The sequence below is a fragment of the Hevea brasiliensis genome, chromosome 10, assembly GCF_030052815.1.
Source record: "Hevea brasiliensis isolate MT/VB/25A 57/8 chromosome 10, ASM3005281v1, whole genome shotgun sequence".
Classification (NCBI taxonomy): Eukaryota; Viridiplantae; Streptophyta; class Magnoliopsida; order Malpighiales; family Euphorbiaceae; genus Hevea; species Hevea brasiliensis.
In genome coordinates this window covers 94,515,806-94,522,798 of record NC_079502.1, presented here as the reverse complement: position 1 = coordinate 94,522,798, position 6,993 = coordinate 94,515,806, and the positions used below count along the sequence as shown (strand labels likewise).

The 6,993-nt window shown below is 37.2% G+C and overlaps 1 non-coding gene across 1 annotated transcript; it reads left to right on the top strand.

Moving 5' to 3' along the window:
- Nucleotides 1-6,318: 6,318 nt before the first annotated feature.
- LOC131169913 (small nucleolar RNA R71) lies at nt 6,319-6,425 on the top strand. Its single transcript, XR_009140860.1, has one exon. It is a non-coding gene; the product is annotated as a small nucleolar RNA R71 (small nucleolar RNA).
- Nucleotides 6,426-6,993: the final 568 nt, after the last annotated feature.

Genomic DNA, 6,993 nt, shown 5'->3' with positions numbered 1-6,993 from the left:
CCGAAAAAATATTCAAACTAAAGTCAGGAACCATAATTAACTCAAATATTAACAAGAAAAATTTAGTAAAAATTTTAGAAATAAAATACAATCAAGTTAAACGAGCCGGTGCCCTAGCGATGGGTAACCGGAGGGAAGTTGCGGTTCTCGCAACGAGGAGCCCTAGACCCGGGGGAAAATTATAAAATAATTTTTGGGACTCCAGAGAAGGGTAATTGAGGTTCCCATGGCATTAGAATGCCAAGAAAATATCTAGAAAAATTTTTCAATCGGTACAGCCAATTTTGACCCGTTAAGCCAAACGGAGGGCATTTTGGTCATTTCGCCTTCAGAGGTGAATTTTGGCCGACTTGTCCAGTTAAGTAAATAATTATTATGACTCAAAATATGAATAAATATTGCTAAAAATTAAATTAAAATGTGGTAGAAAAGAAAAGAAAAGAAAAATGAGATAAAAAGCAAATTATGACAAATTATGATGTCATTTAAAAATTTCCTCCAATCACAATAAAATAACCAATTAGTTAACCAATAAAAGAGACTAAAAATGGGCTAAAGGAATTAAAAACCAGCTGCTCTTCTTCTCCTTCTCCACCAAAACGTGAACCCTTCCCTTCCACCCTCCATTGGAGCTCAACCAAGCAAGCTTGATTTCCTACCTTGTCTCACCATAAAATCCTAACCTAGCTTCACTAAAACTTGCCCTAGCACCTTGCTAAAGCCTTTGGCAGCCAAGAAAAGCCAAGAAAGTGAAGGAATTGCTTGGGAAAATTCTGCCCAAACAAGGTTAGTGCATATATACATCTAAAGCTTTTTAAATTCTATGTTAGAGACTTGGAATAAGTAGGAATTTGTGACTAAAATGAATGAAATCTATGTCTATCCATGCCCTAGGTTTCAGCAGCCCTATTGAATAAAAAGGAATGAGTGTTTTGATGGTCTTAAAGTGGACTAGAGATCAAGATTAAACCATGTATGCATGTGATTATGGAATGAGATAGTTAATTAAAGCATGTTGTAAAAATTCATATGGAAATTAGGGTTTGGAAAGGTGAAAGTGTGACTTGGCTTAGGAAATTGTTAGGGCACATTGTAATGGTCAATTAGTGACCATTTTAGATGTGTTGACCATAAATGGGACAGAAAAATGAGATTGCAAAGTGAGGATTGCAGGCTGCCTAGGACAGCAGCATAGGGACTGAAAATTCAGTCCCTTTGCACTGCCATAACTTGGGCAGTGGTAGTCCAATTGGTGTTTGGCCAATTGGACATGAAACTAGGCTTATAATGGCACATTTTTGCTGAAGAAACCATGCCCAAAAGACCAAAGCAAAAGGGTCAAAACTCAGCCACAATCCGGATGCCCTGCACTGAATTCTGCAGAATTTGCCAAATGAATAGTAACTGTTCATTTGGCCATAACTCACTGTAGATTTGGTCAATTGGCCTGAAATTTTTACAGCAACAATTTAAGACATAGACAAACAACTTTCATGAAGGAACCTACCCCAAATTATGGCCAGAACCCATTCAACCAAGTGACTCAAGTTACTGTTCATGCACTGTAGATATGGTAAATTTCTGCAGAATGCATATCCGGACAGCTTGGGTTTTGAGCCATATCTGAGCTAAAAACTCCAAATGGAGTGATTCAAAAAAGGAAATTCAACTAGACAAAATAAGGAACAACTTTCATGTTTTACATTTCCTCAAATTCCAACAGTAACAGTGTTCAATGGAACAGTGAAGTTGACTCACCAAAATTGAAAAATCTATTTGTGTTGAGTTACACTTTGGAATGGCAAAAACACTTAATGCCAACAAGTTTTAAACACCAAATGTGGTATGTTGGGAGTGCCAAAGTTGATGTACACATTTTTATTCTAAAAGTCAACATTTTTGTTGACCATGATGAATAGTAACACCAAAAAAATTGAAATTCACAAATTGACAAATTTAAGAGTTTCAAATGCCCTAGTATACCTAACAAGATTGGTTTGGATAGTTTGGCATGCCAATAGGGTTCAGTTAGCGGTACTGCACATGGCAAAAATGCCATTCTGTGATTTCATGGCTTTTAGCCATTCTGACTTTGTATTGAGACTTGGCCTTGTGCCGGATATTATTTACAGCTTGTTAGCTGCTGCACACCGGGAGATACGTATGTGACCGATGGTGTGACGGCCCGAGGTACTAGGTACCCAGTGCCAGTTTACCCGTTATCCAGTCCAGTCATCTAGTGTAGGTTACTTGGGGCAACCAAATGAATAAAAGTGAACAACGTAAATGAAACAATGAATATATCAATACCAAACAAAGAAAGAATACACATTCTATACACATTTATTTTCTTGCTATTTCCTTTTATTATATTATTGCACCACTAAGCATTATTGCTTAGCGTTGCTTTTGCCACGCGTAGGTACCGGAGATCCCGATCGCGAGCCCAGAGACCACAGATCGGGTGAGTCCATCCGCGATTCGCTCGATGTCCGTGTCACCTCGTCACTGCAATGCATTGGTAGGACACTAGATGTCATTTTGTCATTTTGTAATTAACTTTTTAATTTCTCATATGTATTTGGGATTTATGTAATGTATTTTGAGGTTCATGTAAATAATAAAGATTTATGGTCATGTATGGTATTAATTTGAGTATTTAATGGTTGTTTATATATGAGAACCCTGAGAAAGGGATGTTTTGAGAAATGAAAAGGTTGTTGAGACCTGAAATTGACAAATTATTGAGATATTGATATTGAGTTTTGTTGATAATATTGGAGTTGAGTATGAATGAAATTGTATATTGAAAGTGTTTTTAACAGGTTCCGAAGAACTGTTTTCTTCATTTTTAGCCGGTACTCCGCCGGATTTTCCTTAAAATCTTCGGAACCTCAAATGAATAATACTTTTGATAAATGGTTAAAACAAATCATATTGCATAAATTAACTTCAAAAGCATGACACAAATTAAGTAAGGTATATTAGAGAGTGCCAGTACACCGTGTGGCATTACTTACTCGGGTATACTGTACACGGGTAAGGGGTGTCACAACAATTGCTAAGAATTCCTTTTCAGTTGTTGCATAATTTGTTTGAGCCTCATCCAATGTTCTACTAGCATAATAAATAGCATAAGCCTTTTTGTCCTTTCTTTGACCAAGAACAGCTCCAATTGCATAGTTGCTAGCATCACACATAATTTCAAAAGGTAGGCTCCAATCAGGTGGTTGCATGATTGGTGTAGTGATAAGAGCTTGCTTCAACCTGCAAAAGGCATCCAAACACTCTTGGTTAAATACAAATGGTGTGTTATGACTTAACAAATTAGACAAAGGTTTGGCTATTTTAGAAAAATCCTTGATAAAGCGTCTGTAGAACTCGGCATGTCCTAGAAAACTTCGAATTCCCTTGACATTGGTAGGAGGAGCCATCTTCTCTATCACTTCAACCTTGGCTTTATCAACCTCTATTCCTCTGTTAGATATCAAATGTCCAAGCACTATCCCCTCCTGAACCATGAAATGACACTTTTCCCAGTTTAACACAAGGTCAGTATCTGCACATCGCTGCAAAACTTTAGAAAGGTTAGCCAAGCATATGTCAAATGAAGATCCATAAACAGAAAAATCATCCATAAAAATCTCCATTATGTCTTCAATGAAATCTGAGAAGATTGCCATCATGCACCTTTGAAAAGTGGCTGGTGCATTACACAACCCAAATGGCATCCTCCTATAAGCAAAGTTTCCATATGGACAAGTAAAAGTGGTTTTCTCTTGATCATTTGGATGAATAGGGATTTGAAAAAAACCTGAATATCCATCTAAATAGCAAAAATAAGAATTCCTAGCCAGTCTTTCTAACATCTGATCAATGAAGGGAAGTGGAAAATGATCTTTTCTAGTGGCTATATTTAATTTTCTGTAATCTATGCACATTCGCCAACTAGTCACTGTTCTTGTGGGAATTAATTCATTATTTTCATTTTTGACAACTGTCATTCCACCCTTTTTTGGGACAATATGTACTGGGCTCACCCAAGTACTGTCTGAGATAGGATATATGATCCCTGCATCTAGCAACTTCAAAATTTCTTTTTTAACAACTTCTTTCATATTTGGGTTCAACCTCCTCTGATGTTCAATAGATGGCTTACAATTTTCTTCCAAAATAATTCTATGCATGCAAAAGTGTGGGCTTATTCCCTTAATGTCATCTATGGTGTATCCTAAAACTTTCCTGAATTGCCTCAACACTCTTAACAACTTATCAGCCTCTAAAGTACTCAAGTTAGCATTTACAATTACTGGATAAGTGTTATTAGTGCTAAGAAATTCATACCTGAGCTGAGAAGGAAGTTGCTTAAGTTCTACCTTAGGTGCATCTCCTTCCTTGAATGATGGTTGCTTAGATTCGACTTTTTCCTTTTGTGTGAGTTGAAAAACTGGAGCAGAAATGAATGGTGGACTACCCTCTAAATGTTGAGCATATGCAGCCATATGAGGGTTGTCATAGTCTATGCCTCCTCCATGAACCAAACAATTTTCAAGTGGATCTTCTGGATATTTCTTTCTGAAGTGTTCTTCAACCAGCTCATCAATGATATCAATTCTCAAACAAGTATCAGCTTCAGAATGATGCTTCTTCATAGAGTTATTAATGTTGAAAACCAATTGATCTTCACCAACTCTAAGAGTCAATTTTTCTCCCTTAACATCAATCAATGCTCCTGCTGTAGCTAGAAAGGGTCTTCCCAAGATAATTGGAATATTAGAATCCTCTTCCATGTCCAAGATGACAAAGTCAACAGGTATATAGAACTTCCCAACCTTCAGAGGCACATTCTCCAAAATTCCTTTAGGATACTTAATTGATCTGTCAGCTAACTAAAGAGAAATGTGGGTTGGCTTAAGATCTCCCATATTGAGCTTCTCATAAATGGAGAGGGGCATAAGGCTAACACTAGCCCCTAGATCACATAAAGCTTTTATAGAACATGATTCCCCAATGTGGCATGGAATTGAAAAACTCCCTGGATCCTTGAGCTTTGGAGGAAGTTTCCTTTGGAGGATAGCACTGCATTCTTCTGTCAAAGCTACAGTTTCATGGTCTTCAAGTTTCCTCTTGTTTGAGAGAATTTCTTTCAAGAATTTTGCATAAGAGGGCATTTGTGAAAGAGCATCAATAAAAGGCACATTTATGTAAAGCTTCTTCAAAACCTCTAAAAACTTCCCAAATTGCTTATCAAGCTTGGCTTTTTGAAATCTTTGTGGAAAGGGAAGTTGTGGCTTGTAGGGCTCTGGAGGTATATACTTCTCTTCCTTCTCTTCAATTTTCTCTTTACATTTTTCTGCACTTTCTTTCTCACTTTCTTGTTTTTCACTCTCATCAATTTCTTTCTCATTTTCTCTCTTCTCACTATTTTCACTTTTCTCATTTTTTTCACTCTTCTCATTATTTACAACTTTCCCACTTCTTAATGTAATAGCTTGACACTGCTCTCTTGGATTTTCCAGTTGACTTGGAAGCTTTCCAAAAGACTTGGCACTTGAGGAAGATGCTTGTTGTGCAATCTGATTTTCCAGCATTCTGTTATGTGTTTGCATCTGTTCTAACCTTGCTTTCATCTCTCTCATCTCCTCATCATGCTTAGTTTGGTTAGCAAGAATCTGTTGCAATAAAGCTTCTGTGGTGGAACTTTGTTCTTGCTGTTTTGGTGGAGGATTCCTATTTTTCTGCTGAAAATTAGGCAATGGTTGCCTATTTTGCTGATATGGAATTCCTTGTTGCTGTTGTGGTTGAAAATTCTGATTTGGAACTTGACTTTGCTGATTTCCCCATGAAAAGTTGGGATGATTCCTCCAAGTTGGATTATAAGTTTGAGAGTAAGGATTCCCCATTTGCTTGTTTCCATAATTACCAACATATGCAACTTGCTCTCCATAGTCTACTCCACAGCTGGTAGTTCCTTCTGCATAAGCAACTTGTTGTGAACTTCCAGATGATGATGATGAACTAACCAACATACTCAAATCTTCCATCTTCTTAGCCAAGACATTTATAAGTGCATCAAACTTTGCATTAATCATGTTGAACGGATCAAGATCATACATTCCAGCAGCTTGCCTCTTTTGAGTTGGAGCTGGTCCTCTTGGACTACTCCAAAGATGAGTATTCTTTGTAATTTTCTCCAATAGCTCATAAGCTTCATCTTCATGCTTCATAATAAATTCTTCTCCTGTTTGAGCATCAATAATCCCTCTAATTGCAGGAGTGATATTTGTGTAAAAATTCTGGTTTATCATCCATTTCGGAATGGCATGATGTGGGCATTGTCTCTCTAATTCCTTCCATCTCATCCATGATTCATAAAGAGTTTCATCTTCCCTTGGTCTGAAAGCTGTCATTTGATTCCTCAATTCTTGAGTTTTTCTGGGTGGAAAATATTGTGCAAGAAATGCATCAGTGAGTTGCTCCCAATTTGTAATTGAGTTGTGAGGTAAAGAATCAAGCCAATCCAATGCTCTATCTTTCAAAGAGAACGGGAATAGCTTCAATCTTGCTGCATCATCAGACACTTCAGGTTGTTTTTGCATATCACAAATCATAGCAAACTTCTTCAGATGTGTGTGTGGATTTTCAGAAGGATGTCCCCCAAATTGGGAATTTTGAATCATTTGAAGAACCCCAAAATCCATCTTGTAACTATTTGCATCAATTCTTGGTCTTGCTATACTCTCTCTCAAGTCATCAAAACGAGGAAAAGCATGATCCATCATACTTCCCCTAGGTACATTAGCATTTACAACTTCTTCACCTTGGGCGACATTTTCATTATTTCGACCATTACCAGCATTACCGCTACCAATTCTAATTCTTTCATCAGCCATGTCTGCTTCTAATTCAGTTTCTCTCAATGCTTCTTTTCTTCTTCTGGTTTCTTTCTTGTTGGCTTTACAAAATTTCTCAATTTCAGGATTAAACAATAAG